This window comes from Pleurodeles waltl, chromosome 8 (genome assembly GCF_031143425.1).
Source record: "Pleurodeles waltl isolate 20211129_DDA chromosome 8, aPleWal1.hap1.20221129, whole genome shotgun sequence".
Taxonomy (NCBI): domain Eukaryota; kingdom Metazoa; phylum Chordata; class Amphibia; order Caudata; family Salamandridae; genus Pleurodeles; species Pleurodeles waltl.
This window is the reverse complement of record NC_090447.1, coordinates 1,100,856,933-1,100,869,341: the sequence shown is the minus strand read 5'-3', so window position 1 is coordinate 1,100,869,341 and position 12,409 is coordinate 1,100,856,933.

Sequence of the window (12,409 nt, the reverse complement as noted above, 5' to 3'; positions counted from 1 at the left end):
TTCTGGTTAGCAGAGCCTCAGTGAGACAGTTAGTCACTACACAGGTAACACATTCAGGCACACTTATGAGCACTGGGGCCCTGGGTTACCAGGGTCCCAGTGACACATACAACTAAAACAACATATATACAGTGAAAAATGGGGGTAACATGCCAGGCAAGATGGTACTTTCCTACAAATAGTGGTTGCCTGCTGCATGCTGCACATTCTATCCCCCTTTTGGAGGTGGAGGGTGCTATAGGTCCTGATCAGCTACCTCAGAGAGGTGAGGAGAGTGAGGGTGAGGATGAGGGAGGGGAAGATGTCAATTCTAGGAACCAACTGATGCAACTCTACTTCCAATAACTGTCTGGGACTTAAGCCTCTAATTGTAGTTAGTGACTGTTACTGTCAGTGTGCCATGTCATATAGGGGGATTGGTCATGACAGGCGAGACATGGACCTCTTCTGCATGGTACTAACAGACTATATATGCATTCCCTTCTTGCCTAATTTCAAACACACATTACCACCACCAAGCACAAATTGACAATAAAGTTGTTTTCTGCCAGTTGCATCCACACTCCACTTTGTCAACATTGAAGACAGGGGACAGTGTTACAGGTGAGAAATGTGTTTTATTTGTCGAATACAGTGAATTGTGCTATATACAGTGGTGGAAGTCGTAAGGGTTGGGTGTCCTCTAAACTGACTTGGGGGCAGTCCTGTTGGATGTCATAGGTGGGTCCTATTTGTAGTATAGTTCTTCAATTTGCCCTCAGCTGAATGTTGTTGGTGAATGGGTGGGATAGTTGCTTTTCAGTAGTAGCAGTTTCAATTGTTGGAGTGGGGCTTGTTCTTAGCTGGGTTTCCAGTGCCATATCTTGGCCTAAGACTGTGTTTGGGCGCCTGCTGTGGAGCTTCTTTGGGTGGCATGGTTGGCCCTTGGGATTCCTGGGAGGGTATTTCCTGTGCTGTTTCTGCTTCTTGGGTCATCTGTTGCTGGTTGCTGGTTGTCCAGGGCTGTTGTGGGGGCCTCTTGTCTGGTGTGGGTGTCTGACTCTTTGTTGACCAACTGCAGCAGTGCTCCAGCAATGGTGGCCATTGTGGCATTGTGTTATTTCCACTGCTCCATGGCCTGTTGGTGTTGTTGCTGCTGCATCATCTGACTTTGCTCCAGGGTGGACACAATCTGTGCCAACCTGTCTTGGGTATGTTGGTAGGCCCCAGTACCTCTGCAATGATGTCCTGGGCTATTTCCCCTGTGCAGGTCTTGACGTGCCACTTGTACTGGGGCCCTCGCCTTCCTGCATGTTGGGAGTGGGAGACTGTGGCCTTTGTAGCTGTGTTCCACCTGGCTGTGCCCTAGGTACACTGGTGTGGGTACGCCTCCCCTGGCCTGCTGGTCTGGACTGGGTGTTAGGGGTGACAGTGGTTTCCTGGGAGGGCTGCTGCATGGGGAGCATTCAGGGCTGTGTGAGGGGCCTGCCTGCTCATCAGTGTCCAGGGGTCCTTTGCCAAGGTCTTGTGATGTGCCTCTGTCTCCCTGGAGTGCTGCAGCACTCCTTGTCCCCTCCATTAGGGTTTCATGAGTGGTGGTGCCTGTTGGGGGACATAGACATGTCTGTTACATGTGCCTGAGGGTTTGAGGTGTACAGAACTGTTGAATTTTGTGCTGGTGTGACTTTCATTGGCCTTCCAGGGTGCCTTTGTGAGGTGGACATTGCATTTAGTTGCAGTGGAGTGGTGACATTTGGGTGGAGGGTATTATTCCATTGTGGGTACATGCAGGGGTGGGTGGCTGTGCACAGCAGGAGTGATGTGGGCCTGGTGGTGAGTTGTGGGTAATGCAGGGTGGTGGATGTGGTGGGTAATGGCTGGGTGGGGTGTGGGACGAGGTGGGTGTGGATGGGATGGGGTGTTGCATGCTTTGCAGATGTGTTGTATATGGGGAAATTGTAGATGACTTACCCGAGCCCATTCCTCCAGTGAGTCCAATGACTCCCTCTGGGTGCAGGATGGTGAGTACCTTCTCCTCCCAGTCGGTATAGTCGGGTGGTGTTGGTGGCTGTCCTCCCCCAGTCTTCTGCACTACAATGTGGTGCCTGGATGCCATGCCACAGACCTTCCCCCACAGGTCATTCTATATCTTGTGGATATTGTCCCTGGTGTGTGGATGGTGTCCCACTGCATTTACCCTGTTGACAATGGTCTGCCACAGCTCCAATTTCCAGGCGATGGGTGTGTGCTGCACCTTGGGCCCGAATATTTGTGGCTCCACCTTGAGGGTCCTGTCCACCATGGTCCTTAGCTCCCTTTCGGTGAAGCGTGGATTTTTGGGGGGACATGGTGATGGTGGTGTATGGCGTCGGGACTGGGGATGGGGTATGGGTGCTCCTGTGTGGGTCAATATGCATGTCCTGAATGCTGGCGTTCGCTGTCTGGCTCTAGTGCTCTCCCTCTTCTGGTCCTGGTTTCATTGCAAGGGATTGTCAGGTGTGTCTGGGGGTGTTTTATGGGGTTCTGGATGTGTGTCAGGTGTGTGGATGATAGGCCTAGCCAATGTGTGCGCTTGTTGCTGTTGAGTCCACTTGCCGCCCGTGGCGGTCACAGCCGCCAATGGTCGTCCAGCCTCCACTGTCCGCTGGGGTGATTTGTGCATCATTATTTGTAGGGTGGGATGTGGGTGTGCTTGGCGGTGGTGGGGTGGGGTGGGCCGGGATTCCCGCCGACAGTGTCCTGGCGGGGAGTGGTGGTCTGGGATTTTTTGGCGGGGTTGGGTTTTTTGATCATTATATGGTGGGTTTCCATTTGCCGCCACCAGCGGGATTCTGTTCACCGCCGACACGGCGGTCAACGGTCTTTCCTGCCATGTTCATAATGACCAATACATTTGGACTAATGATGATTGAATACAGGTGCAAAGTCTTGTGACATTCCTTTGGTTGACCATCACCTAATTAGGTTGTACTCAGTACAGGAAAATAAGCCTTGATAAAGTCCTTTACCAGACGAAACACGTGTCGGCTGAATCTGATCAGGACATTTACAAACCAATCTGATTATATTGGAGGACAACAACTCTTATTGCCCAAAACTAACTGATTGGACCTTATACATCACTTCCCATAAACTGACTGGGAATGTTTTGGTGCTCGGACTTTAAGCTGTTTTCCTTGGAAAAACTTTTTTCTCAAATATTGGATTAGATTGTTTATGTCCAATGTGTGATATGTATATTGTGTTACCCAAGGTGTTTATGATATTCATTATACATTGTTTGTAGCATTTATGTATTTTTGTTTGTCTGTTTTATAATTATCGCTTCATATTTATTGGTAACGTTTGTATTAAAATTGATAACTGTAACAGTCTATTTTTTGGAACCATCGCATATGTATGTTATCTTTATCCACTATTGCTATGTTTTTCTATCATTGTATATATTATGTATGTTAATTTACATTATTACCTATGATTCCATGTACATAATTAGGATTTGAAATTAACTACTCAAGGAGTGCTCCGTTCATCTTTTGCTTTATAGTCTATTGGGACAGGTTCGCCTGTCCCTCAATACATGTTTGACGACAGGCATGTTTGGAATGTATGAGCACCATTACTAAACTCTACACGAAGGGAATGTGAGGCCCTCTAGTAGGATTTTCTATGTTCATAATGACCGCCTAAGTCACAGATGTTAAGGAAATCATTGAATCTTTAGGGTTCACTGAACCAAACTCACTTTCCATTCATAACGGCAATGTGCGGTACCTCTTATGAAATTTGTAAGAATCCAGTCTCAGTTTTTGACTGCACAATCCATTCGAATATAATTTTGGTTTACCAAAAATCAAAAAATCAAAGCGTTTATTGCTGCGTAAATAACATATACTATTATAACTTTTCATTGGTCAAACAATCAATTCATTGTGATTCATCTGTCAAATCCCATCATTTATTATTGTGCAAACATCATAAATTATTATAGCTTTTCACAGGTCAAGCCAATTTATGACAATCAATTCATTGTAGTTCGTCCGTCATGTTATTATAATCAAGCCATGATTCAAGTCAGCCAACACGTGTTTCGTCTCGGGACAATGTTTTCTTATATCCCAAACGACTTCTTCAGGGCTGAAAAGATTTATATAGGCAGGTTGAATATAAATTGATTAATGAAACCAAAATGCTCCAACTTCAAATTGCAGAAAAGTCTTCAAAGGTCCCAAAGAAAAAAGTATTAACAGGATCTAGTGAAATCAGAAAGAGCCACCTTAAACTAAAAAAGATAGATGAGATATGTGAAAGATGGCAGAAGGTAACAAATCAAAACCAACGGGGCATTCCCAACCCCAAAACAACCATAATACACCTCGAAAGGGGGATTTGTGCTAACGTCATGCATTGATATACCACCGTGATAAACATCACCCAATATACTCCTCCGAGTAATATGTGAGCTCACCTTTGTGTCTAAATTGCACCTATGTGTTGCATGCCATCCATAAAAAGTATTAAACTAAAATAGCCAAACTTCCCATCAATTAATGGTGCATCAGTCAAACGCATCAAACGCATTAGCTGCGTCTATCTTAATAAAAATCTACTTACCACTCGTCTTTATTTATTTGTCTCTATTATTTAAAACAACAACAAACAAGTCCCAGTGAAATAACTACCTGTTACAATCCAAGTCCTGTTTTCTTCAAATAAAAGTAATTACACAAAAAGTACCTTCGTTAAGTCCTCCAATCAAAAAAGATTTCCATCACAGCTTATACACGGAATAATCCAATGTCACTCTAAATGTAAAAATATATTAGCCGTTAGTTAACATCCAAAATGCCAGTAGTTTCTATAATGAACTGTCCTGGCTTAATTGCTCACCTGACTAGTGCACGCGAATAATTTAAATCAGTAATCAATAATGCAGGACGCCAATGTGCCGAGTACACACAATGTGTCACTCCAATAAACCCGAGCGTATCTGTATAGAAAAGTTATGTCATTAATACTCCTCTCAAGTCAAAAATCTCACAAGTGCATACATTACAACCATGTATTTACCTGGGTACCACCGACGAGATCCCAAAAAGGCATAAACAGTAAACCGACGCCGTGTTGCGAGTACGCACAGTGCGTCTTGTTAACCCGGAAGTTAAATACACTTCCGGGTTGGATTTCAATCCTCAACCGTAAAAATAAACAACGGACTACCGGTAATGTTCGTTGTATTCAAATTAACATCACTTCATGCGCCTGCTGTGCCGAGCAGAACCGCATAGACCTTTCTCTATTTCCATACTAACTTCGGATAGTTTTGGAAGTTACGATGTGGCTTGTAAACGGGTACTAGTTATCACTATTATATAATTCGGTTCCTTAATATACCTCCTATTACATCAGACCAAATTAAAGCCAAAAAGAATGCAGCATCTCCAAATAGTTCTCCTTATTCACCAAATATCTCAGTTCATATCACGTCTTACAATATGCCAAAATAGAAGTGCCATCAGTCCAACAACAGTCCTTGAATCAATCAGTCTAAGTAATGAAAATAATTCTTTCTTTTCTTTCTTATTAATAAATATGGCAACCTGAAGATGTACTTTTATTCCAGAACTTAATTTGTTGGAGAATTTTGGTTGTTATAGTCATTACAATATACAGTGTATTAAACATATTACACAGACAAATCATTTGAGTCATAAATTCATTTCCCTAAGAAAAATTCCAGTTCTCTGTCAGAGTTCAGGCCACACTCAACAGTTCTAAATCTCATAATCCATAATGCTTCTCTTTTCCGCAGGGCCAACTCCCTATTGCCTCCCCTTGGGTCTCTGAGAATGTGTTCAAATCCAAAAAATTCAAAACATTTCTGCATCGTGTAGTGTTTGTCACCCTGTACATATTCTTTAATATTGTGGCAAGCACAACGGCACACCCCACACCCACCGCATTTATAGAAACCCGGTGTTGTAATAGATAGCCATGTCCTATCCACTCCAATGGTGGTGAAACTAGGACTCAAAAAATTTCGTAAATTCCAACCTTTTCTATATGTCGTTAAGACTCTCTCAGGTATAAAGTCCTTAGTGAGGAATCATTTGACAGAATCCCCCAATGTTTAGACATAAATTTTATCATTAACAAGGAGGCTTCATTATAGTCTGTAATAAATCTTACTTTATTGTCGTGTTCCATCCTTTTGATGGGGCCCTTGTTTTTCAAAGTTTCTCTTCTGTCAAGCTTTTTAGCTCTTATCTGAGCTTTTCTTACCACTTTTTTAGAGTATCCTCGCGCCAGGAATCTCTTACTCATATCATCCACCTGACTTAGGAATTCCTCCTCCATGCTACAATTGCGCCGGGCCCTTACTAGTTCAGCATAAGGAATTGACACTATTTGATGTCTGGGGTGAGCACTCTCAGCATGAAGTACAGAGTTACATGAAGTCGTTTTGCGAAAAAGTCTACTCTGGATCTTACCATCAGCAATATAAACCTCTACGTCCAAGAATTCAATGCTTGCTGCGCTAAAACGATATGTAAATTGTACATTCATAGCATTAGAGTTTAGAAAGGTACAAAATTCAATTAATTTCTGTTCACCACCAGTCCAGATTAAAAAACAATCATCAATATACCGTCCCCAGAACAATATGTAAGTTTGCCACTGGGTAGACAAGGGGCCCCAAACCCATTTGTGCTCAAACCACCCCATGAAAAGATTCGCATAAGAGGGGGAGAATTTGGAGCCCATTGCCACGCCTTGTTTTTGTCGGTACCAGTCTTTATTAAATAAAAAAACATTGTTTGTTAAAATTACATTAATCATGTCCATTATCATCAATGTGTGTTCCCATAAACTTGCTGATCTTTTGTTAAGAAAAAACTGAACAGCCTCTTGTCCCAGTTCATGATTGATACAAGTATACAAGGCCACTACGTCGAGTGTGACTAGTAGCATATTGCTGTCCCATTCCAAGTCATTTAAAATGCTCAAAATGTGTGTAGTGTCTTTAATGAAAGACGGAAGGTTGCACACCATTGGTTTAAAAAAACAGTCAACAAGTTCAGAGAGCCTCGCAGTAGGTCCTGATATACCTGATACAATAGGTCTACCCGGGGGAAAAGGTAGATTTTTGTGTACTTTTGGTAAAGTGTAAAGACATGGGTATCTAGGATGATCCACCTTCAAGTATAGAAATTCATCTTTACTAAGTAAACCTTGATCTCTCCATCCAGATAACTTCCTATTGATAGTATATACTAGACTTGGAATGGGATTACCAGTAATCTTCTCATAGCACATAGTGTCATTTAATTGCGACAAGATCTCATTGTCGTACTCTGTCTTGTCCATGAGAACGACATTCCCACCCTTATCAGCCTGTCTAATGATGATGTCCTTGTTTTGTTTAAGCATTTTGAGTGCTGTTAATTCTTCAGAATTCAAGTTTTGTTTGCTTGCATGTCTATATTTATTCTTCATAAGATGTTTATCAAAATCATGACAGACCAAGTCAAAAAATTTGTCAAAGGGGTTCAGAGCCCAAGATCTTGGAGTCCAACCAGATTTGTTTTTCAAACCACTTGACATACTCCTATTTGGGTCAATTGATAGAGTGCTTAAAGAGGCAGTGGTTGTGTCATTTAGAGGATTATCCATCGGATGTAGTTGAAAATACCTTTTTAGTTTGAGTTTCCGGACAAATTTAAATAAGTCTATTTTGGATCTATAGGGATCACCAAAGTTACTCGGACAAGAGTTAAGTCCCTTGGTCAAAAAGCTTAAAGCTCCTAAATTTAAATCCATTTTAGAGAGATTAATCACCCCTATAGAAGAAGATTTTTCACAGTCTAAGTTTTCTTGTGCCTTGATCTCGTTTGAACTCCGTCCATTTCTTTTGTCCTGACTCCCTGTTCCTCTGCTACCTCTCCTTGTTTTTTTGTCCCTCTGTTTTGTATGAATTTGCCCCGTCTCATTCTCATAAGTTCTTGTAAAAAAGTGTTCTCATGCATAGCATCCCGACCAGAAGTCAACGTGCCCGCTGCCCCTTCTGTTTCACTGTCACTTGTCAAGGAGGTGCTATTCGATGTCGTATCCGAAACATTGGACATACTTGATTTACTGGATATTGGATTAGTGTGTATCAAATGGTCATATTTACTAGAAAAAGTGAAAACTCTTCCTGTCATATAATCCTTTTCGTCTCGTTTGAGCTTACGAGCCTTTCTCTGTGTGATGTCTTCTTGGAATCTGAGTAGGACCTCTTCTAGAATTTTGTAATTTTTATCCGTTGCATCCTTTAAATTCAAGTCTTCAATCTCTTTTTCTAGCTCTTTAATTTCAGCTTGTAGCTGACTCACTTTCCTTTCTGCATTCGTAATTAAAATGTCCATGAGTCTCATTAAACTCGTTGTCAGTTCTTCATACCATAGAGCTAGTAAATCAGAATCTAAGTCATCAGAGATAGGAAAAATCTGTGATCTTAACCCTCGGGGAATGCGGTTTAATTTTTTTTATTGTTTGAGTGTGGTCCCATCCCACCATTTAGATAGTTCACTTTTTTTTAATTTTTCCAATCTCATAAATTTACTTTTCAAACCTTCATTTCGTGCCTGTGAGTTATTATGACAAGTTCTCAGGAATGTATCCCCTCTAGCAAGGCTATCAAATAGTTCCTCAGCTATCCTAGCCCCTACAAGTGACTATGTATTAAGGTCCAGAACCGAGCAACCCCCTATACTCACTTTCCATTCATATCATAGATTGTAGCTTGTACTTGGCTTTTATGTGTGGCATCAATACCAAAGACTTAAACTGAAACCCAAATTCTGGTCAGACCACAGTTTGATTACTTTCCCAATGGACTCAGTACAGTGATTTGTATCCTATAGTATCTAGTTCTGTGAAGTTTGCAGAAAAGATTTCCCAGGAAATATCACTAAATATTTTCAAAGTGGTTCGTTTGTGACAACTGAATTACAGTGAATGAATATTTCTACTTTTGAGGAAATTGCATTTTTCAGAAACTGGTCCTATGTTTTTTGCTAAATTGTATTGCTTGGTTTTAGGCTCTGCACTCTGGTGCACTACTGCCCAGTGCCTAATGCCTGTACTCTGGAACACAAAACATGCAGAAATTACCAATTGCCTGAATGGCATGTTAACTCTCCTATATGGCCATAGTGTATGTTGTTGAAGCTGCACGAATGGCATAGAAAGTTAAATGTCACTTGTAGACTGCAGCACATATTGTGCCGTCCACTAGTGTAACAAGGAACACATGGCTTGAAGGTTACCATTGCAGTGTGACTGCTGGAGTTTAAACTTGTAGTGTGATCCGTTAGAATACCCATTTTAAATATGGAGTCTCCCCCATCTAGGTCTACATAAGGTGTGTGATATTTAAAATGGTACATGTAGAAAATTCATGTTATGTGATCCTTTTGTGAGATGGCTCACTGTATTAGGCTTGGTGATCCTATGTAGAAAACCAGGGCACAGATTACAATGCTAATACTGCTAATGCAGGAAAGGGGCAAGCTAGAAAAATAATTAAAGCCACTTATTTTAATAGTGATATAATGCAATGATAAAGTTGATTTCCAATAAATATTAAGGAAAAGAAACCTTTATATTGGATATTAGTGTTAGATGTAGGAGGACCACATCATTTCCATAGTACACTCCCAACTAATATGCCCAGCCCTTAGAGATCAAGTTTAGTATGACCAAAGTCCTTCACCATCTTGGAAATGCCCAGACACATAGCATTTTGGGCTGATCTACAGTAAAGCAATCAGGAACTGCTGTAGAAGTAGGTAGGCCAGAACCTCACTATCTTTACTTCATAGATCAGAGAGGAACTAGGAATTTCTTAATGCCCCAGCCCCCCCCCGCAGTCTGGTGAACCCTACAAAGCTGGACCCTCACCCAGCTTTCCTAGACCATTGCAGGACCTGCAAAAGGATACCCGGCTGACTGAAATGGCTACACTTGGTATCTATGACCATAAAAAGGACCTGGGTAGATTGGACTCTTCAATTTGAAATCGAGGGACAGGAATACTTCCAATGATCATACGTTTGATTGCCGGGGTTTCTCCATGAACATAAGGAAACATTACTGTGAAGTATCCCAGCTGTCCAATGGCAACTAGACCTGGGATAGACATTGCTGTTTCTGTCTGCTGATACCCTGAGAGTTTCTAACAGTTCCCCCTCAGATCCTGCAGGCTGTGATAAGTGTGCTACTGTGGCTGTTTGGGCATCAAAATACGTTTTTGGAGGGTCTTATTCAAATTGTTTGTTCCAGAGCTTTCAGTAGACTAACCTTGAAAGGTATGTGACCAGCAGTTTCTCAGCATCAGACTTCCCGAAACTTTCTATTAGGACCTAAACAAGATAGTTACTTTATTACTTCAGGTGGGCCTCAATCCATCTAAACTGATAGTTCACTTTCTTGCACTAATCAACTGACAACTTCTTATTGTCAGCAAGACCATTGACTTTTGATAAAAAAACACACAAATCAACTAATAATGATGCCAAAAAGTGGTTTGACCCAAGCCAGGATGGCATGGAAAAAGCAAAGGCAGATCAATCAAGTTCCAAATCCGATAAAGATTGGTTTATTGTTTTCAGGAAGTGTTTGATCTAGCAGCTGTGAAGAATACCGTCATTGCAACCGATATCTTATTTGAGTACCTACTCACCTTCATTGTGAATACATGTCCAAATATCGGTCTGACCTGTTTAGACAAACTGACGAACCTACTGTCAAACCTACCTTTCAAAGTACTCAGTAATAATCCCTGAATATGTATGTAAGGCACTGACAAAGATAAAAGCATCTATCCTGCAAGTTTACATGCATTCGTAATCACTGTTAAAGACCATGCATGATTTCTAGAACCAACTATCAGAGTTAACACAAAGGCTTCACTCAAACAATGCATGATTCTCAATACAATAAAGCACACAATTTACAAACCCTAACTGCCAAAAAATATGAAACAGAATCATTTCAATAGTGACCCAACTCAATGATTCCCTGCTTGACCATAATTTTAATGGGGACTTCAAAAGCCAGCTAAAAGAATACATTGAGCCCAACAACATTTTAAATGATGGATAAAGGATAATCGGCTTTTAGGTCTTGTAGCAGCACAGAAATCACAATTGATGATTTCAGGAAAGATCTGTTTCCTCCAATGATACTGGTCAGGCAGGAATTTCAATATTACTACAGATACTTTTGGGTCGGTTAAAAAAGAGGAGACATTAATACCTTTCTTGATCTTTTGAAAAATGAACCAGAGTACATGGTACTATGGTCAATTTGTATTATTTTCTGCCTTTCAGATTGCATCCAACACATCAAATTGCATCTAAGTTTATCTAAGCATCTCCTTTATTTCACTTTCAAAAATATTTCTTCTACCTCCTTAAAAAATATCCATGGAGATTATAATTTTCTGTAGAATTAGATTTTCAAAGAGTGTGTGTACTATGATGAATAAAAAATGGCACTTTCAAGTCTGGAATTTAGAATCATCAAGCATACATTTGATGGTGGAAAACTTCACCAATAGGTTTGATTTTCCCACTTGTGTACATTTAAGGGCATATTTATAGGCCTCTAGTGCCACCTTGTGCCACATTAGCATCATTCGTTTTATGCTAATGTGGCCAAACCAGGCCAAAACCCTTCAACAATATATACAAAGAGGCAGAATATATGCATTACTCACCCTTTGCACTACAAAATATGCCTGCATCAGGCATAATATGTGCAAAGGGGTGTTTCCCGTTTTGGGGGTTAAAAAATGGTGCAAGGAAATCTGACAGATTTCCTTGCAGCATTTTTTACAGCACTCAGAGCAGGTGTTAAAACATTTTGCAAATCCATTTTGACCAGTAATACACTTGTAAAGGTAGTTAAAAAACATTGGAGTAACTGTCATTCGAAAATGGAGTGGAGTAAATTTCTTGCAGGTTGAAAATTTGCATGAGTTAATATAGGCAAGAAAGTGTAATTTGTAGAATTGCAGGAATCTTTCCAGAATTGGTCATCCAGATGTTTACTTGATTCCTAAAAAATCAGAAATCTATTTTAAATGTAGGCGGAAACATGTGGCAGTAGAATTCTGACTCTTAAATAATAGCTTTGTGAAATAAATTCTAAACAAACCGCAAGCCATGCTTAGATGTAGATGGAAAAATGACATATGTAGAAAGGTAGCAGCAATCTGGGCTGGCTATCTCTGCATTCCCCTGCCTCAAGTACAGAGTAGATGAAGGTGGTGTTCCCTAATGTAGAATTGCTGCTGGCGTCAATATTGAAAACACAATTTTAGGAGAACTGACACCAACAGAAATGTAGTATAAAAGACTACCTAATTAAGGGTAGTCTGGTT